The 25,625-nt window shown below is 35.3% G+C and overlaps 1 protein-coding gene across 6 annotated transcripts in view; it reads right to left on the bottom strand.

Moving 5' to 3' along the window:
- The window catches only part of GRM1 (glutamate metabotropic receptor 1), a 408,193-nt gene that overhangs the window by 144,138 nt on the left and 238,430 nt on the right, over positions 1 to 25,625 (bottom strand). The gene's annotated exons all lie outside the window — the stretch shown is intronic.

The raw sequence follows: 25,625 nt of genomic DNA, 5'->3' as shown, positions 1-25,625 counted from the left end.
GTGAGGGTTCTTCTTGCATAAGAATGCTACGAAACCTCCTTTCTTACGCCTTTCTAGTTCATGGGCCCATTTTATGTTTTCCTAAATAATTTCCATAAAACCAAAGGTTACATGTATATTTAAATATCTTAACTCAGGATTTCAACCACACTCCTGAGTCTTGTATCTGGCTGAGTTTCACATTCTAGTAGGCACACTGGTTATTTATGAACCACAACAAACCACTCCAGTGGCTTAAAACTGCGATCATTTATCCTCATTCACTGCAGGTGGGACAGGTATGACTGATTTAGGCTGAGCTTTAATGAGATGCTCAGCTCCAAGCTGATGGGCATCAGCCTCATCTCTACTACTTATATACTCATCCTGGGCATGGTCTGAGAGGAGGGGAGCAGCAGCTATTTGGTGAAGTGTGGCTTATGGTGAAGGCAGAAGCACAAGATGACAAACCCAACTGTGCAAGAAACTTCAAGTCTTTTTTTGTGTTAGATTTGCTAATGTTTTATCAGTCTAAGCAAGTAATATGGCTTATCTCAAAAAATCAAGAAACACGCAAGTAAACCCCTTCTTCTGGAACAAGGAGGGAGGTAGGCAAGTATGTCTCTCAGTTACCTAATCTATCATACTAGACTTCGCTGCTGCCAATACAATAATCATTATTTCACATCTTATGTATGCTTACATTTTAAATGATTCATTTTGAAGTCCAGAATTGTGATGTCCCCAGCTTTGGTTTTCTTTTTAGACATAACTTTGGCTATTTGGGGTCCTTTCTGGTTCCATACACATTTTAGAATTATTTGTTCTAGTTCATGAAAAATGCTGGTGTTATTTTGTTAGGAATTGAATTAAGTGTGCAGATTGCTTCGGGTAGCATTGATATTTTAATAATATTTCTTCTTCCAATCCATGAGCATGCAATGTTTTTCCATTTCTTTATGCTTTCTGCAGTTGCTTTCATAAGTGTTCTATAGTTTTCAGGGTACAGTTGTTTTACCTCTTTGGTTAGATTTATTCCTAGGTATCTTATGGGTTTTGGTGCTTTGTAAATGGATCAGTTCCTTGATTTCTCTTTCTGCTGCTTCATTATTGGCATACAGAAACGCAACAGGTTTCTGTGCATTAATATTTTATGCTGCAACTTTGTTGAATCCCTGTATCAGTTCTAATAATTTTTTGGTGGCTCTTTTGGGTTTTCTATATAAGGTATCATGTCGGCTATGAAGAGTGAAAGCTTGATTTCTTACTTGCCAGTTTGGATGCCCTTTATTTCTTTTTTGTTGTCTTATTGCTGAAGCTAGGACTTCCAGTACTATGTTGAAAACAACAGTGATGAGAATGGACATACCTGTCATGTTTCTAACCTTAGGGGGAAAATCTCTCAACTTTTCCCCATTGAGGATGATATTAGCTATAGTTCTTACATACATGGCTTTTAGGATACTGAGGTATATACCCTCTATCCCTACACTGTAAAGATTTTTAATCAAGAAAGGATGCTGTATTTTGTCAAATGCTTTTTCTGCATCTATTGGAAGGATCATCTGGTTCTTATCCTTTCTTTTATTAATGTGGTATATCACATTGCTTGATTTGCAGATATTGAACCACCTCTGCAGCCCAGGAATAAATCCCACTTGATTATAGTGACTAATCCTTTTAATGTACTGTTGGGTTCAATTAGCTAGTATCTTGTTGAGGATTTTTGCATCCATATTCATCAGGGATATTGGTCTGCTATTCTCCTTTTTAGTGGGGTCTTTGTCAGGTCTTGGAATCAAGGTAATCCTGGTCTCATAGAATGTGTTTGGAAGCTTTTCTTCCATTTCTATTTTTTGAAACAGCTTCAGAAGAATAGGTACTAATTCTTCTTTAAATGCTGGTAGAATTGCCCCAGAAAGCCAACCAGCCCTGGACTCTTGTGTGTTGGGAGATTTTTGTTTACTGATTCAATTTCTTTGCTGGTTATGGGTCTCTTCAAATTTTCTATAATCATCAAGACAGTATGGTACTGGCACATAAACAGACACATTGATCATTGGAATGGAATTGAGAACACAGAAGTGGACCCACAACTGTCTGGTGAACCAATCTTCAGCAAAGCAAGAAAGAATATCCAATGGAAAAGACATTCCCTTCAACAAATGGTATTGGGAAAACTAGACAACAATATGCAAAAGAGTGAAACTGGACTGACTCCTTACACCATACACAAAAATAAATTCGAAATAGATGAAAGACCTAAATGTAAGAAAGGAAACCATCAAAATCTTAGAGGTGAACACAGGTAGAAACTTCTTTGAAATCATCCATAGAAACTTCTTATTACACATGCCTCTGGAGGCATGGGAAGTAAGAAAAAATGAACTATTGGAAATTCAACAAGATAAAAAGCTTCTGCACAGCAAAAGAAACAATGAAGAAAACTAAAGGCAATCTATAGAATGACCAAAGATATTTGCAAATGACATATCAGATAAAGGGCTACTATCCAAAATCTATAAAGAACTTATCAAACTCAACACCAAAAAACTAAATAATCTAATTAAGAAATGGGCAGAAGACATCAGAAGACTTCCCCAAAGAAGACATACAAATGGCCAATAGACACATGAAAAAATGCTCGAAATCACTCATCATCAAAGAAATACAAATCAAAACCACAATGAGATCCACCTGTCAAAATGGCTAAAATTAACTGCTCAGGGAACAATAGATGTTGGGGAGGATGCAGAGAAAGGAGAACCCTCTCACTCTGTTCATGGGAATGCAAACTGGTACAGCCACTCTGGAACATTGTTTGGATGTTCCTCAAAAAGTTAAAAATAGAACTACCTTATAACCCAACAATTGCACTACTGGGTATTTATCCAAAAGATACAAAAATACTGATTCAAAGGGGCATATGTACCTCAATGTTTATAGCAGCACTATCAACAATAAATTATGGATAATTATTAACAGATGAATGGATAATTTAGATGTTGTATATACACTATGGAATATTACTCAGCCATCAAAAAGAATGAAATCTTGCCATTTACAATGATGTGGGTGGAACTAGAGTGTATTACACTAAGTGAAATAAGTCAGCCAGAGAAAGACAAATACCACATGACTGCACTCATATGTATAAATTAATGAACAAAACAGATGGACACAGTGGAAGGGAAAGAAAAATAAAGTAAGATAAAAACAGAGAAGGAGGCAAACCATAAGAGACTCTTAATTACAGAGAATAAACTCAACTACAGAGAATCTTTTTTAAAAATTTTTATTTATTTTTTAACTACAGAGACTCTTATCTACAGAGAATAAACTGAGGGCTATTGCATGGGAGAAGAGAGGGGAGATGAGCTAAATGGGGGATGAGCATTAAGAAGGGTATGTGTTGTGATGAGCACTGGGCATTATATGTAAGTAATGAATCACTAAATTCTACTCCTGAAACCACTACACTATATGTTAACTAACTTAAATTTAAATAAAATCTTGGCGAAAAAAAAAAGGCTTAAGCAGAAAGGGAGGAAGGAAGGAAGGAAGGAAGCAAGGAAGGAAGGTAGAATGATTCATTTTGAGACTTTAGGTTTTATATAGTTCAAGCATACTGACCATCAATAGAAATAAGCAAGTAATAAAAAAATATTTTTCTTAACAATGTAGAATGCTTGTTATTACATATCATTAACTCTGGTCTAGAACAATGCTTAACTCAATAAATATTTTCTGAATTAATGAACATGAAATATTGAGGGTAATTTTTCTATACTAATGGCCTAATTTTTCTATACTAATACTTTTGGACATTAGGGATAGGTAGAAGGAGAAACACTTACTCTCCACTTCCTTCATTCATTCCATCTTCCTTCCATTAGACAAATATGACTTGACTTCTACAAGCTGGGCATATTCTAGGTAACAGGGATCTAGAAGTGATCAAAACAGGTTCCTACCAATTGAGGAACAGACAATAAACAGTGACACAATAAGTTAATTGTGAATAATGGTAAGTAGCTGAAAGTAAACTATTAGAGAAATTAAATAATGAAGGTGAGACTATTTTAGATATGATAAACAGGGAAGGTCTTAAAGAAGGTGATACTTGAACTGAAACTTGGAGTCAACAAAGTGAAGATACAAAGAAAATTCTAGAGCAAAGACACTGAGACAGGAAAGAGCTTGACTTATGTGAGGTCCAAAGAACCTGGAAAACTGGACAATGACATACAGAAGAGTGAAACTGGGCTGACTTCTTACACTATACACAAAAATAAATTCAAAATAGATGAAAGATCTAAATGTGAGACAGGAAACCATCAAAATCCTAGAGGAGAACACATGTAGAAACTTCTCAACTCCAATCTTGAACTGAAAAAGCCATTTATATTTCTTACTTTGATTTCCTGCCTTTAATTCCCTAGTACCTTGTGTACTGAACACATGGATTTATAATTATTGGCTGTCCTATTAATCTCCTCCACTGGACCTTGAGCTCCTTAGAGCAGATTTCAGTAGCTTAGCAGCTTCTTTATTCATGGCACCTAGTACAGAGCTTCATTCAACACAAGGTTGTCAATTGCACACAGGCATGAGTCCCAACTTCCTACGGTTTAGAATTCAGTCATGGTATAGGGTCAAGATGGGAACACTCACTTAAAATTCAGAATTCAGATCAAACAGGTGGAAGGGGCAGTGAGAGAGTCACCACAAAAAGGCCACATTTTGAAAAGAGGAGAGCCATATTCCTTTTTTCATGAGAAATGACTTCAGCCTTTATTCTCTTTCTTCAGAAATATAAAAATATGAAACAATTCAAGATTTACCATGTATAAGATCCACAAGAACATAAAAAATGAGTAAGACTATTTTTGCTTCCCTAAAATTTTAATAGGAAATTATATTACTAAAGTACCTTAAATGTTTTCTAATTGTTTTCATATTAATCATATTTTGTCCTCTGTTATCTATAGTAAAAGACCATTTTAAATAACTATAATGTCTTTCAGAGTCCAAGTTAGTTACCTTGGGAAAAAAGAAACATTTCAGTTACCTTTAAGACTCAAAATAGAATTCAGAACTGAAAAGGACATTTGAGAGCATCCAGTCCATTAAGGATTTGAACACTGAGACCAAATGTGCTAAGTAATTTGCTAAATATCATATAACTAGTCAAGAACAAAACTGTGGCTTAAAATCCTGATCCACAAGTCCCTGATCAGTTCACTTCTTATTTTACTAGTTATAAAAAAGCCTGGGAATTTGGTTTAAGGTAAAATTCACAATCACAAAATTAGGCTCAGAAGAAGTTATAAGCAAAAAGAATAGGGGAAAAACAGTATTAATCAAAAATTAATTCTTCCAAATTTTTTTTGTTGTAGCATTTTAAAAAATTTTAAGCTCTATTTAGAAATGTTAGTTAATTCTTATCTAAATAATATACTATCTATAGTCAAAGAAATTAGCTCTCAATATAAAGGTTTTTCCTAAAGGCAAGAAAATGTAGGCAAGATTGGTGTTAAAAATAAATACATAATAATGTAAAAGAAGTAATGAATAAAATTAAGACAAAGGAGATACAATCTATTACATAGAAAATATTCATGTTTTCAGGAAAGAAAAATTATATAATCCTGGGCCCATGATGATATGCATATATCAAGGCATGTAACTATTAACCCAGTAAGGCTGACAAAGACACATAGTCTATTGCAGAGCTGTCTGTGATGCTTCTTTAACCTGACAACAAACATACAAATGGAAAAGTTCTTAAGACCACAATAGCAACTAGAAACATTCATGTTCGTAACAGAGTGACAGTTATGAGAATAAGCTATGAAAAAGTAATGCTCATCCTGTGTTAAGTTCTCACTATAAATAATAATAAAACTGGATAAATGTGTGTAGCAACTATTTTCAAGCATAGGAAAACAGATAGCTCAGGGCTGTGATCACTGAGACAGGGAACCAACCACACAAGATAATGTCCACATTAGCCTCAGCTTTCTGCTGGGGAACATTATCCAAATCACTCCACTGGGCAGTAGAGCTCAACAGAGAATGGAAGTCTTGGTAGGTAGAAGAAAGAAAATTCAGAATTCAGAGTAGCAGGTGCTGGTAGAAATTTGCAAGGCAGAGTAACCTAGTTGAGGGAGCTAAATTGAGAAAAAATTCCACAAATCTGCAAAGAAGTCCACTTGAGTCTTTGGCTGAATATAAACTGAAAATGTATAGACCAAGACTCCATGAGGCCTAACATTAAATGGCTATTGAGAGGATGTGAGCTGAGCTGATTCCCGAGGCTACATAGTCCTGAAAGGCCATGGAGCCCTGATCAGCCAGAGTGGAGCTATCTCATTAAACATTCTATACATTCAGTTGAGGTCACCCATGAGGAGAAGAGCTATTCTGATCCCAGTGTAATGGCTACTGTAGGTCAGTGATTCCCAACTGGGATGATTTTAACCCCTTTCCAGGGAACCTTTGGCAATGGCTAGACATCTTGCCATTTGTTATGCTTTGGGGATGGGGTAGGAAGTGTGACTAGTATCTAATGAGTAGAATCAGAGATGTTACATTGCACAAAGATGCTATGTTTCCCAAAACAGGTAATAATTCAGTGCAAAATGTCAGTACTGTAGTCAGAAAGACCTGATGCATATCTATCCTAACCAAGCCTAAAAGCAAGCCTTAAAAGGATATAGCTGATCCATCAGTAAATTACGGCTCTGCAAGAACAACTCCAAGACAACATCCAGACTCTCAACAACGTAACATTCATAATCACCTGCTTACAATAAAAAATAAAAAATACGAGATATGTGCCTAAGCAGAAAAATATGACTCATATGCAGAAGAAAAAAGTCAACAGATATAAACCTTTAAATGACAACAATATTGGAATATGTAGATGAGAACCTTAAAGTATTTATAAGAAAAGATGGACATAATGAGGAATCACAAAAGAGAAATGGAAACCATAAAAAGGAAAGAAATGGAAATTCTAGGGCTGTAATACACTGGAATTTTTAAAAATTCACTGGCTGGGGTAAAGGGAGACAAAAAGTGAACTTGAAAATGACAGGGTAATAGAGACTAAACTAAAGAACATATAGGAAGACATACATACATAAATAAATGAGCTTCACAGAAAGATGAGATAATGTCAAATGACGAATATACAAGTAATTGAGTCTCAAGGAGAGATGGAAATGGAAAAAATATTTAGATAAATAAGAATTAAAATTCTTAATTTTGATTAAAAATATTAACCCACACTTCCTAGAAGCTCAATAAAATACAAAGGACTGCTTTAAAATAAATACAGCTAATCATTAACTTTAGAAATTAAAAACATGTTTCATGGTTACTCCTCAATACTCAAATTCAAATTATAGTATTTTAATTAAAATTGAGGCTCCAAATTAATATCTATATCTATATCTATATATATATATATATATATAAAGGGACAAAGATAAAGAAAACCACACCAGTTCCATCAAATTTCTATAGACCAAAGAAAAAAGAGGAACTCTTAAAATAGCCAGAGGAAAAAAGTCCCATCACATATTCATAAACTGTAATAAGAATGATCATGCTCTTGTCATCAGAAAATAACACAAGGGAGAAGACAAGTGATGAAAGAAAAAAAAAATCAACCTAGAGTAAAATGTTCTTCAAAAAAGGAAGGTGAATTAAAGGTATTTTTCCCAGATTTCTATTTTGAAAGAAATTTTAAACTTACAGAAGAGCTGCAAGGATAGTACAATGAATCCTCAACTATTCATCACTTAAAGTCACCAGTTGTCAACATTACGTACACTGTTTTATCTTTCCCCTCTGAATTAATTGAGGTAATTGCAGATATCATGATACTTTACTCATAAATAGCTCAGTATGTATCTCTAAAGACTAAGAATATTCTCCTTAATAACCAAAATACGATGTTCAGAAAATTTAGTAGTGACACAATACTATCTAATATACACTCAGAAATGTAGTTTAAAATTCCCCAATCAGGTCATTTTAAACAGTTTGGATCCAGGAGCTAATCTGCGATTATGCACAACTTTTTAAAAATTTTTTTCAGTTTCATTGAGATATAATTGACAATTAAAATTGTATATAAATATGTAATATGGTGAAATGATTACCATAATCAGGTTAATTAACACATCTAACACCTCACATAGCCACTTTGTGTGCATATCTGTGTGTGTGTTAAGAATGTTTAAGGTCTACTCTCTTAGCAAATTCAAATATACACTACAGTATTACTAACTATAGTCACCAGGCAATACATTACGTCCCAAGAATTTACTCATCTCTTAACTGAAGCTTGTACCCTTTGACCATCACCTTCCCACCTCCTCCACTGCCCAGCTCCTAGTAACCACCATTCTACTCTCTGATACTATGTGGTCAAGTTCAACTATTTTTCTTATAGATTACACATATGAGTGAGATCATATAGTATTTGTCTTTCTTGCCAATTTCACTTATCATAATGTCATCTAAGTTTATCCATGTTTATGCAAATAGTAAAGTTTCTTACTTTCCCATGTTGAATAATATTCCATCATGGGTATGTGTGTACATATACGTGTACTTCATCCATTCATCCATCAATGGATATTTAGTGTTTCCATGTCTTGATTATTGTCAATAATATTGCAACATGGTAGTGTATATTTCATTGCCTTCAGATATATACCCAGTAGGACAGTTGGATCATATTTTAAATCTATGTATAATTTTTTATGAAACCTCCATATTTTTTTCCATAATGACTGCAACAATTTACATTCCCACCAACAATATGCAAGGTTTCCTTTTTCTACATATCCTCACCAACATTTGTTATCTATTTTTTTTTAAGATTTTATTTATTTATTTGACAGAGAGAGATTACAAGTAGGCAGAGAGGCAGGCAGAGAGAGAGAGGAGGAAGCAGGCTCCCTGCCGAGCAGAGAGCCCGATGTAGGACTCGATCCCAGGACCCTGAGATCATGACCTGAGCCAAAGGCAGCGGCTTAACCCACTGAGCCACCCAGGCGCCCTGTTATCTATTTTTTTTCATAAAAGATATCCTAATAGGTGTGAAGTGATATCTCATTGTGGTATTGATTTGCATTTCCTTAATGATCAGTGATGTTGAGCACTGTTTTATGTACCTGTAGGTCATCTGAATGTCTTCTTTGGAAAAATATCTATTCAATTTCTTTGCCCATTTTTTAATGGGGATATTTGTGGGATTTTTTGTTATTGAGTTGTATAGGTTCCTTGTATATTTTGGATATTAACCTCTTATCAGATATATAATTCACAGATATTTTCTCGCAGGTAACTGTAGGTTATTTTTTCATTTTGTTGGTTAAAATATTTGACAAAGGTCATCAACTTTCACATTAACAGCTTTCAACAAATTAGGTATAGAAGAATGCACCTCTACATAAAAAGGCCATAAATAGCCAAACCCACAGCTAACGTCATGCTCAACAGTGAAAGCTGAAAAGTTTTTTCTTCTGTCTCTTTTTGTAGATGACATGATCTTATACAAAAACCCTAAGGACTTCCCAAAAATCTGTTAGAACTAATAGACAAATTCAGTAAAGTTGCAGGATATAAAATCAATATACAAAACCAGTTGCATTTCTATATGCTAACAATAAACTTCTGGAAAAAGAAATTAAGGAAACAATCCCACTTATGATAACATCAAAAATAATAAAACTAAATATTTTATAACAAATCTAAGCAAGGAGGTATACCACCCAAAGCAATCTACAGATTCAATTCAATCTCAATCAAAATTCTACTGCCATTTTTCATAGAAATAAAAAACAATCCTTAAATTCTTATGAAAACACAAAAGATCTAAGATGGCCAAGAGTATCTTGATAAAGAAGAACAAAACTGTAGGCATCATACTTTCTGATTACAAACTACATTATAAAGCTACTATAAACTTTAAAAATGCAGTTTAAATATAAAGACCTAAATGAGTTGAGAGCAAAAGGACAAAAAAAAATCAGTATCATACAAATAATAAGCATAAAAATCTGGCACAACTATATTTATATTAATTCAAAGAGGCTTCAGAAAAAGGAATATTCCCAAAAATGGAGCAGGATATTTTATAGTGATAAAACCAAGCATACATACCAATCCTAATAACAGAGTTTCAAAATATGTGGAACAAAATCAGACAGAACTAATAGGAGAACATACAAATTCACAAATACAGTTGCATATTTTATATATTTTAAGAAAACAACTAATATAAACCAAATTTATCCTAATAGACATTTATAAAACATTATATCAAACACATGGAGAAGACATTATTTTCAGTGCACATGAAACATGCACCAAGATAGACGCTCCTGGGCCACAATACACATCTCAATAAAACTCAATTCAACTTAGAAATCAGGGGTGCCTGAATGGCTCAGTGGGTTAAAGCCTCTGCTTTCAGCTCAGGTCATAATCTCAGGGTCTTGGGATCGAGCCCCACATCCGGCTCTCTGCTCAGCGGGGAGCCTGCTTCCTCCTCTCTCTCTTTCTCTCTCTCTCTCTCTCTCTCTGCCTGCCTTTTTGAAATAAATATCCACTCCATTTAGTTTTTTACAGTTGCCACAGTGCTCACAGCAGTCCTTCAACATAAATGTTTCAATGAAGTCTTTTATGGCTGAACACCAATTTCTGAGAATAATTAGACACTAAGATCCCTGTCCTAGTGCATTTCAATTTCATGTTATCATTATTAAAGCAATGAGTCTTCTTCGAACTAAGCTGTCTTCTGTCTCTGCATTCATAAATCAGGCATTCTTTTACTATTCCAAGCCTGTATCATTGAAGTGAGATAAATATTAATTACTAATATATTCAACATTCTGAAACATGCAAATAAGCATCATAACAGCAGTGACTCTTATATTTGCTTCTAAAATAATCAAGGACATTTTTTCTTTTGCAAGTACATTTTTTAAAAATATTTTAAGAATAAGAATGATTAGCAACAGTTGACAATTTGTCCTAGTCAGAGACTTTGTAGCCAAACTAAATACCTTATGCATAAATGTAAACATCACTTCCAAATTACCTATTTCTTAAGACTATAGAGGTTATATTTTCTGCAATGTTCTTTAAAATAAAACAACAACAACTAGATTGATTTTTATTGAAATGGCTCAAAGATCTGGACAATATGTGTTGCAAGTATGCAATTTTTAAAAAATATTTTGATGTTAATGTAATTGAAAACATTCAGATAGAATATAAAAATAGAGTGAAATAGTTTACTTGCTATTATTTTTTCCAAAAGTTTTCACTTATTCAAAAGATACCCTGAGGGATTACTGGGTGGTTCAGTCAGTTAAGCCTCTGACTCTTGGTTTCAGTTCCATCAGTATCTCAGGGTCCTGGGATCAAGCCCTACATCATTTGAGAGAGGGGTCTGCTTAAGATTCTCTCTCTCCCTCTGCCCCTCCCCAACGCATGCCCTAACTCTTTCAAATATTTTTTTTTTTTTTTTTTTAAAGATACTTCGGCAACATTCCTGTGTTTGGTACCTCTAAGGCTGAACTAAAATGCATGGACCTTAAAAATAAATAAAAGGCGCCTTAAGAACTTCAAAAGTCACATTCTTGTTGAAGTTACATAATAAAAAAGACTTTACATTTGTTCTAACAGGAGAACAATTTGCAGAGAGACTAACTCTGTAATACATACTTTATTCCTACACATCCACACAATCGTATGTATTTGAAGAACATTTTAACAAGGATAGAGTGTTGAATTCCATTACCAGGAACACACAACAAATACTGTGAATGTTTCAACATTCAAAGCAAAATGAAGGTAGTCTTCTCATAATTGCCTTCCACTTAACATTACCTCTAATAACCCTCTAACAATTATCCATCTGGGAAAAAAAAAAAGTGGGGGCAAGTTCCAAAGCACTGAATCCAATCCTTTGTACTGCTGCGCTGTGAGCAGCTGCCTTTAAAGGGGGCATTTTGCATATATCCTCTGATTTATAAAAGGAGCACTTTCTAAATCTTAATCTGGGGAAATTAAAAGAGAGATCATGTGGCTGCCATTAAAAATCTATGAGAATGGTGCCACATAAGCCTCTGGCACCACTTAGAGTTTGTAAGGGTAAAAACCAACTGAGTGGGTGTTTTTGCTCATTGTGGTTAGATTTCAAGACATTTAATTGATATTTTAGAAGACACAGGCAACAGTATTAACAATAATGGTATTTAAGATATTATCCCAGATTCTTTTGCAGTGTTTTTGCTTTATGTTTGGAGAATACCTCCTTCCAGTGACTTATTTTCTCATGTAAAAAAACCTGTGGAATTTTTTTCTTCCCCACTGGGGCTCCACCCTTTTCCCAGGGCATGGTCCAAGTGTTCCATAGGCCCCTCTGCCCATCAGCCAAAGGGTCCTCACTGTTTGAGTTCTACACCAAGGAAGTCCCATACTATTCACAGAACCAATGAATCCAGTCACCTAATGCCCTAATAAAAGTGCCAGAATGATGAGGGAATAGAAAGCAAGCTGAGGACAGCACAAGCTGACACCCTACAACCTCCCCCTACCACCCCACTTCTGGGTAGGACAGGTGGGACATTCTTCCCCAAATCTCCCAACTATCTTAATGTTAATGCCTTTCTAGAGGGGAAAAACAACCTTAACTTAACAATGGCAAGGTCCTGGGTATCCTGTAGGTCCTCTTTAGCATATGAAAGTTCTTTCAAACCCTCTCTTTTCCTTACTTCCCCCAATCCCATAGTATATAATCAGCCACCCCTCACAACCAGGGGGTAGCAACTCTTTCTGCCCAGGGGTCCTGTCCCCATGCTTTAACAAACCACCATTTTGCACCAAGAATTCTTTCTTGGTCATTGGCTCAGGACTCTACCCCACGGAACCTCACTTATATTCTAAAACTTCATCAAAAGGACCAAGAAAAGGAGGGCATTAAATTTTGTTGCAAAAGTAAATTGACATAGAAATATCTTCTTATGTAGAGAGTTAGTATTCAAATAACTTATGCAATATTCTTCTTGGATTCATTGAACTCTAGGCTAACTTTATCAACTTGTGGTGTAGGCAAAAACTGACTTTTGTCCCCAGACTATTTTCATTTTATCTCACATATTCTATGATCTTTTTGTTACAATGATCAATAGGTCCCTATTGCTTATTTTAGGAATAAAATCTGCATTTCTTTACAAGGCATTCATAAGACTCCATTTATGGCCGCAAGCCTTGTTTTCTTGTTTTTTTCACTTCCTGCCTCACAGTAAATTCCTAAATAGCACTGGTCAATTCCTAAATAGGATCAACTCTTTAATTTTTAATCTCTGGAACTCTGTCTTTACTATTAACAAAGATTCCACAACCCTTTTGCAAAAGCTGCCTAAATCTTACCCAATAATCAAGATGATGAGGGAACAGAAGGAAAGCTGAGGACAAAGCACAAGCTGACACCCCTCAAACCCCCTACCCCAACTCCTGGGTGGGATATGTGTGACCTTCCTCCAGGAAACTCCCAACTGTCTAACTATTAATGCTTTGCTAGAGGGAAAAACAACTTTAGCTTGATAATAGCAAGGCCTCCAGTATCCAGAGAGTCTTCTTTAACATATGAAAGTCCTTTGGGACATCTCCCTTTCCTAACCTCCCCCAAATCCCAAGTATATAATTAGCCATTCCTCACAACCCCAGTGCAGTAGCTCTTTCTGCCCATGGGTCCTGTTTCTGTGCTTTAATAAAATCTCTTTTTTGCACCAATGATGTCTCAAGAATTCTTTCTTGGTTGTCAGTTCCAGACCATACCAACCTTCCAAAACTACATCAAAGGCATGTGAAGCATACTTTACAAAGCTCCTATCAGTCCTCACACGCCTCTTTAGAAAATCTTTTTAAATACTCTCATGATGTTCATAATGTACTCTATGGACCACAGATATTTGTTACATGAGGAATCTACCGGAATCATTCAGTAATGTGTTTATTCCTAAATACTGTTTATTAACTACCATTCTAGGCACTAGAAAAGACACTCTGCCTTTAAGCAACTCACAATCTGGCAGTCTATAAGCTATCCAGGTGCAAGGATAACTTCTATATTCATGTCCAACAGAGTAAATAACTTTGTATTTCAAACATAAAATGTGGCCAACAAATGGTTGCTGATTGAAACTCATGTGATAAAATAAATCCTAGCTCAAGCATTAGGAGATTATCATATTAATATACTAAGGAGAATTTGCATTTTTAAAAACAATGAGCTCAGAAGAGGTCCCCAAGCATCCTTCAGTGATGTTTTGGGAGATGAATTTTCTTTGAGCTTCTCAAATTACAGAAAATAGCTGAATACCTACTTCATGCATCCATCATACTCATGGGGGATGTATTACTATAGATCCATTTGGGAAGGCAGAGATAACATGGCTCTGTATCTTGACATAGTCTTAGAACATAGCAAACACTGATAGAATGTAAAAGTGTGGAGGACCACTGGGCAAAATTGAAAAGGAACTACTATTTTTTTCAGAACTATGGCTACAGGCAGGAATACACACCTTGACAAAAGCTGCAAATTATTGTTTCAATAAAGGACTACCATATTTTGGAATTAAGAATTTTCGCCCTATCTGTCCACTTGATGAGGGAGCAGGAGGCTGGCTGAGGACAAAGCAAAAGCTGGCGTCTTGCACCCACTCTTCACTCGCTCCCCTCCATATGTGTAGCATTCCTCAAGCACCCCTGACTGCCATAAAACAATAAATAGTTAACTTGCAGGGATCGCAATCCTGCAGAACAGGAATCTCCCTTGCTCTACAGATGTCCTAGAGACCTAAACAGGGAGGTTACCTTATCAATAGCACAAATTTCCAGAGGCATATAACTCTCGGTTCCTGAAGCCCTAATGTCTCCCTCCCCACCATAAACTGGAGGAGGCTGAGGTAGAAGGGAATGTAAATGATAGCAGGATCATAATGCCCCACCAAGAATCTCCCAACTATCTTGATGTTAGTGCCTGACCTAAAGACGACATTGATCAGGCCATAAGGGCAAGGCCTCCCCACGGGCACCTTGTAGGCCCTCCGTAACATGTGAAGACTCTGTTGAAACCTCCCATCCCTTCACCACCTCCCCCCAACCGCGAGGTATATAACATGCCGACCCTCACAACCCGGGGCAGCAGCTCTTCCTGCCCATGGGTCCTGTCCCCGTGCTTTAATAAACCACCATTTTGCACCAACGACGTCTTAAGAATTCTTTCTTTAGTCGTCGGCTCCGAACCTCCTCACCCCACCGAACCTGACTTAGGTTCTGGGACTTCATCACACTGAAGACTCATTCTTCTAATAGAAGATTTAGCTGATAAATCATAAAGAAGCAATATCTGTGAACTATGAGATTTATTTGTAATAGCCATTTAATGGACTACACTCCCTGAGAAGAAATTGAAGTCTCTTGCTTGGACAGCTACTCTTCATTCTTTTCTACGAACAAGGCAAGCAATTTCCAAGGAGACAAATAACCAACATTTAGAAAAATGTAACACTATGCTACAAAACCTAATGGCAGGCAAACCTCTAAAGACTTAGAAATTTGGTTTTAGTGAGATAAATATCCAAAGGACCACCTGCCCATCAGAAGCCTTTCTGGAGCTAAGTTCCCTCCCTCCCTCCAGGACTCCCTAAGGGGCTCCTTTATCTTCTTTCCTGCAGTCTCCTTCTCCACCCTCCTTCACCAGCTTCCCAACAAGGCTCTTCAAAGAACCATAATAAATCCCTCCCACCTCATTACTCACAGTCTTGTTCCAGGCTTTAGGCCAAACAGCCCTGGCAATCTCTCTGGATATCCTCAACTGGATATCACTAGAGCTTTACTTTAAAAAAAAAAAAAAAAAAAAAAAGATAAAATATTAAAAACTCAGCAGTTAGGAGAAACCGTAAGTATGATCTTCCCCAAAATGGTGTTTATGAAGCTGAGTATGTGGGATCAATTTCCATGTGGATTAGGCCAATTCAGTTTCTCCTGGACCAAGACTGACCAGGAAGTTCAGATGTCACATAGGAGGAAGGGGAGGAGGGAGGTGGAAGAATGGGAAACTTCAAAGGGTTAGCAGTAACTCCTGCTCTGTATCTACAGGGAAGATGCCCTTCAGTGATAGATTTTTCTCCGCCTTTGCTTTGGAATTCTTTCCCACAAAACTTAATTGGGGCGGGGGGGGGCAGGGGGAATCATTGAAAAGCAACATTTCTTTCCAATATTGCTCTTAAAATATTGACATAGAAAGTTCTTCTGCCAGTAGCAAATAGACAAAGTTTTAATGAAGGACTTAAAGGCACTGAACCAGATAAAAATGCTTACTGAGTTCTGCGTTGCTTCATTTTATTTTTAAAATATCTTATATGCCAAGCATGTCTTTGGGGGGGGTGAAATAAAAGAAAGGAAAAGGAAAAAGAAAATGTTGCATCCTGAATCTCTTTTTAGGAAAACAATTTTAATAAGTGCCTCTCTCTCTCTCTCTTTTTTTTTTTTTCCTGAATTCTTGAAATCAAAAAACTTTTTTCCTGTTCAGGAAAAAGTTCATCCGCCTAAAATGTAATTTTTCCAGCTAGCATATTCTTCTGACAGATGAAAATATAAATCTTTAATTTACCATATGCAAAGAATATATAAATTTAGGCTTTGTCAATGCCATTTTGTATCTGAATTCCATGAAAATTGATTTTCTACCATTTTTTTGATTCATATCTAAACCGGTAACTTTTCTCCATTACATTGTTAGAAGTGAGTTGGACAGTTAGGTAGTCAGGGCTGGGGTCCACAATGAGAAAATATGGAGTCAAGACAGCTAAAATAAGACAGTACCAACACCCTGTTTTGCAGCTTAGACAGGACCACCCTAGCATTCTGCTTTACAGCCTTTACAGCCTTTACATTCTGCAAAATGCCTTAAAATAAGACAACTAACCACAAAGTGTCTGTTACTATCATAGGCAAGGGGCAGTTAAGACATAAGCCCCCAGATGTCAGCAAAAAAGACCATCAGCCCATTAACTTTAACTTAATAGGTAGACAGAAACGTGACCAAAGCCCTGATTGGCAAGACTCAGCACATTCTGATTGCTTATGATAGTTCGGCAAAAGAGCTCATAAAAACCCCTAAACTTGGAAACCCCAAGGGCCTCCCTCCCATCCTGAACTTTGTATTGAGCTTTTGCTCAATAAACTTTGCTTTTCTGCCCACCACTCTTCATCTAGTCCACAGCTTCATTCTTCAAAGTGCCATGACTAAGAACTACAGGCACCAAGAACAGAGAATTCCTGCAACATTATTTCATTTAATCCAGTTTGGCAAATATTTCTTGGGCACAAGCTTTCTCCTGGATTTGAGTTCCCTCACCATTCTGGTAATTGTCCTCTGAAATATGACGTTGGTTCCAGATTTCTTTATCTGCAAAGTGTGTGTGCATTCCATGACCCCCATTGTCTCTTTCAGTTTTAAATTCTATGTCAACTCAAAGATTGTTGTGATTACATGAATAGGAGGCATAAACTCACTTTGAAACTATAAAAGGACATGTATATATGACTTAGAGACATGCAAAATCATGCATTGATGCTTATATTTTTATGAATTGGTAACTTAGGGGATCTACCTTGATATCCATTTCAGAATGGGGGCAGCATTTACCTATGGGTCAACTGATAGAATCATAATGTCAACATTTACTTAATTTGCATGTACGCATTTCACGTGGCCTGCTTTAGAAGGAGTCTGGGTGGTAGAAAAGAAGTTCTTTCCTTAAGGGATACACGCTTGTTTTTTTTTCCTGTACTTATTAATCTTAAATATCTTTTATAAGAAAAAAGTTAATTAGTATTCTAATGAACCTTTTGCACAAATGATGGCATATTTCTTGTCTGTTATTTATTGCCCTCTCAAACATTGCAGAGTACCTTTATTAATGTCCATTTGAAAATGGCTGCGGGCTACACTGGCTGGGGAAGTCCGCAACAGACCTGTTTTCCAGATCTCCATTTCAGCTATTTGTCAAGTGGCTACCTCAGAATGAGATGAATGTTACGTTTATTTTTGCACCACAGCCTCGCTGTGGATAAAAATTTAATGCAATTTGTATGGTGATAAATGTACTGTTATTATGAAATGTGATTTTTTTAAAATGATATGCAACACAATAAGTCAACTATTTGTGAATTAATGCAGACATTCACTTGGAACTAAACAGAAAATAAAATAAGTCATGGTCAGGCTGCATTTTAATTGGTATTAGAAAACTTTCAGAGTTACTAATAAAAAATTTTTCTTTAGAAAATGATAAAATTGCAGATACCAAATATAAAAATGCATTTTTAAGAAATTTGCTTTTTACATTTCCTCTTGTAAAAGAAATCATTATACCAATATTGCATAGTGGCTAACATCAATGGCTCTTAAATCCGTCTGTTTAAGTTGAAATCTGTACTGCTATAGTGCTATTCCTTAGCTTACTTCTCTGTGCCTCATAGGTTAATTAAATGGTGCCTTTAAAGCACTCACTGTAGAACATGCCCTCAACAAGATCTAATTGTGAATTATCTCCATGTTGCTCATTTAGAAAAACAATACAAGAAAGATACCTACATACCTATTCATCTTAGCAAGTATGTAGCACATTTTTTGTAATGGTTCTAAAGTGAATATGAACTTGTACTCCTTAGCAGAGCAATTCTGGCTTTATTTTCTTTATTATTTTCCAGCTTTATTAAAGTATAATTAACCAAAAAAATTGTATATATTTAAAGTATGGCATTTGATACTTTGAAATACGTATACATCAAGAAATAATCACCACAGTCGAGCAAAGCTTCTTTTGTGTGGTGAGAACATTTTATGACCTATTTGCTAGCAAACATCAAGTATATATATCAGCATTGTTAATTATATCTTAATTATAGTCACATTACTATACATTAAATCTCCAGAACTTATTCATCTTTCGGAACTGGAAATTTGTATCCCTTGACCAATACCTCCCCCTGTCCTTTCTCTAGCCCCTGACAATCCCCATTAAAACAGAAAAGAGTAAAAGTTAAATTTTTCTAACAAAATTTTATAAAAAATTATAGCCTTTTACTCACGTAGGTATTTGATAAATCCTTGCTAAATGTAATTATAACCTAGATCATGATGTTCGAAAGAATATACATTAAGTATTCTACTCTGATGAATTATGATTGTGTCTGATTTGTATTAGTTGTTTTCAAGTATATTTGTTTAAAATTCATTCAAAAATTAGCTTCTTTCCTAAAAAATACTGGGAACATCTAACAAAACCCAATGATCAGACTATGATACCTATGACTCAAATGATCTCATGATGGCATAAATAGAATGTTGATAGTGTTTTCTGAGAAAATTTTTAAATTCAGAACAATGGTTTTAATGAGGAATATCTGATGTCTTCCTATATCATTGGGATAGCCATTAGAGAAGTATAAACAATACCCATAAGTATTCTAGTAAGTCCATGTTGATTACTTAAATATCATAAAATAATAATTATCATGTAACGAGCATTCTGTTTCCAACATTGTACCAGGAGATAGAGAGGAAGAAAGACAAATGGATAATCACTTCATCACATCATTCTGATCTCACGCTTCTGTTTCATAGAAAATACGATCCACTGCTTTACTGAGAATTTATTTTAATATAATAGTTTAAGCAACAAATGTTTTTATTTCCAGTAGATCTAAAATATAACTGATATGTGGTCTGGACCGGATACTGATACTGTAGCCTGATCATGTTATGGCAGTTAAAGAAATTCAAAATCCACTTAGCATATAACAATCCACTGCCTTAAAGGACAGGGCTTGGTGCTGGGTATACGGAGAAAAGGAGAACCTGGGATCAGTGTCCCCAGGAGCTTAAAACTGGAATAGCAAGGTAGGGCAAAGACACACATACACATAAATTATACAAGACAGAATATCATTAGTTATGAGAAAGGAAAGAAAATTCTTTCTTTGGGGAAGAAAAGTCATAACCATGTTACACAGGGAAAAGAATCTCAAAGGCTTAATTAGGAGGCAGTTTGTGAGCTAAGCCTTGGTAGGATGATTTTAATAGACTTTTTAAAATATTAATCTCTACAACAGAATTTCATTTATCCCACTATTCAATATATATTTATTGGGCATCTTCTGTTAAGTAGGTGGTTGTCATTGAGGATACAAATATGAATAAGTATTTGTTATCAGGAAATGCAAGAGAGATAAATAAGTAAACAGATCATAATACAATGTAGCCAGTGAAGATGATGAAGTACTTACACCACCTGGGAAAAGGAAGAACTGAAGATTAAGAAAGCCTTTGCTTCTCAAGGGGAGGGGCCTGGGTGGCTCAGTCATCATGACCTTCGGCTCAGGTCATGATCTCAGGGTTCTGGAATCGAGCCCCACATTGGGCTCCCTGCTCAGCAGGAAGCCTGCTTCTCCTTCTCCCATTCCCTCTGCTTGTGTTCCCTCTCTCACTTTGTCTCTCTCTGTCAAATAAATAAAATGATAAAATATTTTTTAAAAAAGTCTTTTGGGGAAGAAGTGATGAATAAGCCAACTTTTGTTAAGACAAGTAGATATTATAGAACTCAGTCAGGGGAAGTTCTGGGAGATGGTAATGGATTTAGTCATCAAAAACTGTAAGTTACTTATACCTCACCAAGTAAAAAACTCTTGAGCTAAGAGAAAACATAAAAAATCTTAAGAAATGTTGTTAGTTTCATGTGACTGGAAAGCATAGTGGTTAGTGAAAGTGGTCAAAGAAGGTGTGAATTGTAAGAATGGGTCAGGCATGAGCAGAGTTGTGTTTTAATAAGATCCCTCTAGAAGCAGAAGAAGAATGAATTGTTGGAAGAGGTTATTATGTTGTGAGATTAGCATAAGGAAAACAAGTTACAAAGAAAGATCAATACAGATGAGAACTGATAAGGTTCTTTACTAGGTCAGTGGGGATATGGTTGGAAATAAATAAATGACTGCAGAGGCATGAAAGGAGTTCCAGTGGAACCTGGTGATTAGGTGTTGGTAGCGACGTAAAAAAAAAAGTCAATAATGGTGGCTAGTCCGTTCTGATTGAATGATTAATGCCATTTGCTGGGACTAAAAAAAAGAAGTGCATTCAAGAGGAATAATAAATTTATAACCTTGCAAACTAAAAAACATCTTGTCTATTAGAAAAATATAGCACCAAAATAAAAGTAAATTTCAGATTTATAGGTTTATTTTATTACTCATCTGTACCTAATCTATGGCTTAAAATAAAGCATGGAATATATGATATAGACCTGATCAGTCCTTTTTTTTTTTTTTTTTAAAGATTTTATTTATTTATTTGACAGAAAGAGAGATCACAAGTAGGCTGGGGGGTGGGGGGAAGCAGGCTCCCTGCTGAGCAGAGAGCCTGATGTGGGGCTTGATCCCAGGACCCTGAGGTCATGACCTGAGCCGCAGGCAGAGGCTTAACCAGCTAAGCTAGCCAGGTGCCCCAGTAATCAGTCTTATAAGGATATTAATGAAGGCATAAAGCCAGGAATGAAGACCCAAATGAGGCAGTAATCACCATCTATGTGAGGTACTACAAGAATATATGGGTATGAATAAAATCCCCATAAGATTGGGTTTAACAAAAAAAAGACACAAAATATTTGAAAAGAGTCAAGGAAGGAGACTTTATTAACTGAGTGCCAAGAGGGAGGAGAATCAGGGTACTAATGTGCTCAAGAAAGAGTTTAAAGAAGGACAAGTAGTCCAAATGCTATGGAGAGGTCAAACAAGATGAACACTGAAAATGTTTCCTTAGATTTAGCTACAAAGAGCCCGCTAGTATTTATGTTTATCTTTGAAAATTCAAAAATAATACTACAAATTATTTGTGGGTCCATACACATGTAATAAAAGTATAAGAGCATTGTCAGGAAATCCCTTACCAACTCTCAGATATAGACTAATTCAAGGGCAGAACAGCAGCATTGCTCCTCTCCATGCAACCATTTGCACTATATTTTACAAAAATAGTGCCCTAGGAGGTGAGCTACATAATGATCCAGCTCTGGGGAAATAGCAACTGAACTAGCAATTAGTAAGGGAAATAGGCTTCAAATATATCTGTAGCTTTAAAACAACTGGAAGCAAAACGACAATATATTAACATTTGTTAAATATGACTGGTGGTTACATGACTACTTGTTACATTATTCCCTGTACTATCTATATATTTGAAATATTTAAATAATTCTTTAAAAAGGCATTTTAACATTTGCCTGGCTTCTCCCAACTTTGCCTCATGTGTTTTTCCCCTTTGCTGATTTGCTCTGTATCTTTTCACTGTAAAAAAAAATTATAGCCATGAGGGCCTCTACATACTGAGTGCTGTGAGTACTCCTAGCAAATCATTGAACTTGGAGATGGTCTCTAGAATATTCTGACTCAGCTAGGTTCAGTGCACCTTCAACTGAAAAAGTCTCTGAGGGAATTTGAAGATATGCAGCCTGAGCTAACAAGTCTACTGGCAGCCAGCAAGAAAAAGCAGATCCCTAGCTCCTGGTACAGACTCTTCAAGTTCATTGATAAGATGCTGCCATTGACCAGTAGCATTAAAAGTCCAGTGAGTCTTGATTAATTTGATTCCAGTATACCTCAGCTTAGTGATTCCAGACCATAAAACAAGGATACTAAAGGACAACTAACATATTTTTGAGAAAGTTGTATAGGGCCTTTTAACAGACATGGAGCATCTGATCAGATGAAAAAACTGATATGCATACTCAATTTATCTTCTCAACCTGTTATAGATTTTGAATTCAGACACATCTAAGAACAAACCCCAAATCGATCACTAATCTTTTATATTTACAGCATCTTTGAAAGTGACTTAACATCTGAGTTTCAGCTTGCTCATCTGTGATATGACTTGCCAATAGTCTTAGATAACAGGTAAAAAATGGCACAGAATTTTATATATAATAAGCACTCAACAAATACTGTTCATACATGATTTTGCATGTATCATAGTACACTGTATCTTCTGCATTCTGAGTTAAGAAGGCAAAAGAGCAGGCAGTGGTCAAAATTTCAAGGCACTAATCAAGACCAAAGATGTTTCTGAGAACTCAAGAGTAGGAAAAAATGAACAGGAAAGTAAGTCTTGAGAGACTTTGGAAACTACAGTTTGAATCACCTCATAAACCATGTTAAGCATGAAAAGTACACACACATACACACACGCACACAAGCCTTATACTCCATGACAAAAAGTGATTTATATAACCATTATTCACTGAATCTAATACCCAACAGAAACTATAGTTCAAAATAAAACATTAAATAAAATAAATACATAAACATAAATAAATAAAAATAAAAGTAAAACTTGGAAATTTCTTAAATATTTGCTCACTTCAGCTGGAATTTCATATTTACTAACATATATGGTATTTTTAAAGTTAACTCTAATATACATTATTTTTTAAAATCACACTGAGGTCTTAATTTCATTTAAAGTTAAATTCCTTTGGATTAAAAATGCTATTTAAAAACTATCCTCTAACCATTATACTGTGTGGTAAGAATCTTACTCTTATTCTTCGTGGCTAGGCTGCATCTTTTAATGAAATCAAAATTATGATAGAACTGTTGCTAAAATTCTATTACTTGAGTGATACAATATAAAAGTATCGCATTCCAAAACTGGATTACCTAATGAATTGAGAGTATTGAATATGCCTATCTAATTTGCCCCATCAGTAAGTAAAATTTCCAAGCCATCTAGTCTTTAAAATGAATACATTTCCTCTTTTAATAATGGCCATCTCTAAATATCAGGGAGTACAGCAAATGCTTAGTTGTAGCATTATACTTTTCAAGACAATGATATTTATTTAGCAAAAATTGAATTCTGTGATTTACTAGAATTAAATCACTACTTACGAACAGGAACAATATTAATATACAGTTTTCATTAAGATGCTAATTTATTTAACATTACTTATCTCTTTAGTGAGTACACATTCTATAAAAAAACAGAATCCTGAAGTAATGTAATTGCCAAATATTCCCTGCAGTATAAGAATTGCACACATTCTTTCAAATTGATTTGTAATGGCATTACAGCAAAAGGCTAAGAACTCATGCATTAGCCTACTTTTTTTTTTCTTATGAGAAAATTAAAGATACAGGTATAAATGAAAGACTTGATATTTCTACAACTGTGTACTTGTTTTTTGTGAAAATAGATTAAAATAGCCTAGCCATTTTGTTATTTTTATCCCTAAAATCATGTAGAAATTTTAGTCATTGCAATACAAAAGAAATCAAGATGCAAAAGGTTATGGTGCTCTCATACAGACAGACATAGAAAATACTGTGTTAAAGCAATAAATAAATGTATGCTTCTGTGCATGGTAAGATAAGGATCTAATTTGGAGTCTTTCTAAATTGCTCTTTATTAGCACACTGTAGAATGATGTCAAACTAAAGGCTTCTGTACAGCAAAAGAAACCATCACCAAGTGAAAAGGCAACAAATGAAATAAGAAAAAATATTTGGAAATTATGTGATAAGGGGTTAATATCCAAAATCTATAAGAAACACATATAGCTCAAGAGCAAAAAAACAGTCTTATTAAACAATGGGCAGTGAAGCCAAATAGTTCATTTTTCCAAAGACATACAAATGGCAAATGATTACATGAAAATATGCAATATCACTAATCATCAGGAAAATGCAAATCAAGCCCACAATGGAGATCACCTTACACTTGTTAGAATGACTGCTTTGGAAAGACAAGAAACAAAAGTATCAGTGAGTGTGAAGGAAAGGGAACTCTTGTACACTGTTTGTGGAATGTAAATTGGTGCAGCTACTTTGTAAAATCTGAAGGTGGAAAGGTAGAAAGGTGAAGGTAGAAAAACTGAAGGTAGAGCTACCATATGAATCAGCAATCTTAGTTCTATGTATACATTCAAAGGAAAGGAAATCAGTACCTCAAAGAGATATCTGTGCTCTCATGTTCACTGCAGCATTATTCACAATAGCCAATACGTATAAACAACCCAAATACCTGACCATGGATGAATAAGGAAGATGTGATATAAATAGATAGATAGATAGATACAGATATAGATAAAGATACACACACCTACACACATATATATATATATACAAATATTATTCAGCCATAAAAAAGGACATATATTTGCAAAAGCATGGATGGACCTTGAGGGCATTATGCTAAGTAAAATAAGCCAGACAGAGGAAGATAAATACTGTATGATCTCACTTATATGTGGAATCGTTAAAACACACACACACATAACACACAACTCATAGAAACAGAAAGTAGAAGAGTAGTTCCCACGGGTTTGGGTGTGGGGAAATGGGAAAATGTTGGTTAAAGGGGACAAACTTCCAGTTATAAGATGAATATGTTTTGGAACTCTAGTGTATAGCACAGTGATTATACCTAACAATATTATATTATATACTTGAAAGAAAGAATTGGTAATTATGTGAGGTGACAGAAGTGT

Source organism: Mustela nigripes, chromosome 5 (assembly GCF_022355385.1).
Source record: "Mustela nigripes isolate SB6536 chromosome 5, MUSNIG.SB6536, whole genome shotgun sequence".
NCBI classification, from domain to species: domain Eukaryota; kingdom Metazoa; phylum Chordata; class Mammalia; order Carnivora; family Mustelidae; genus Mustela; species Mustela nigripes.
Note: the sequence above shows the minus strand (reverse complement) of the source record. Positions and strands in the feature narration are given on the sequence as shown.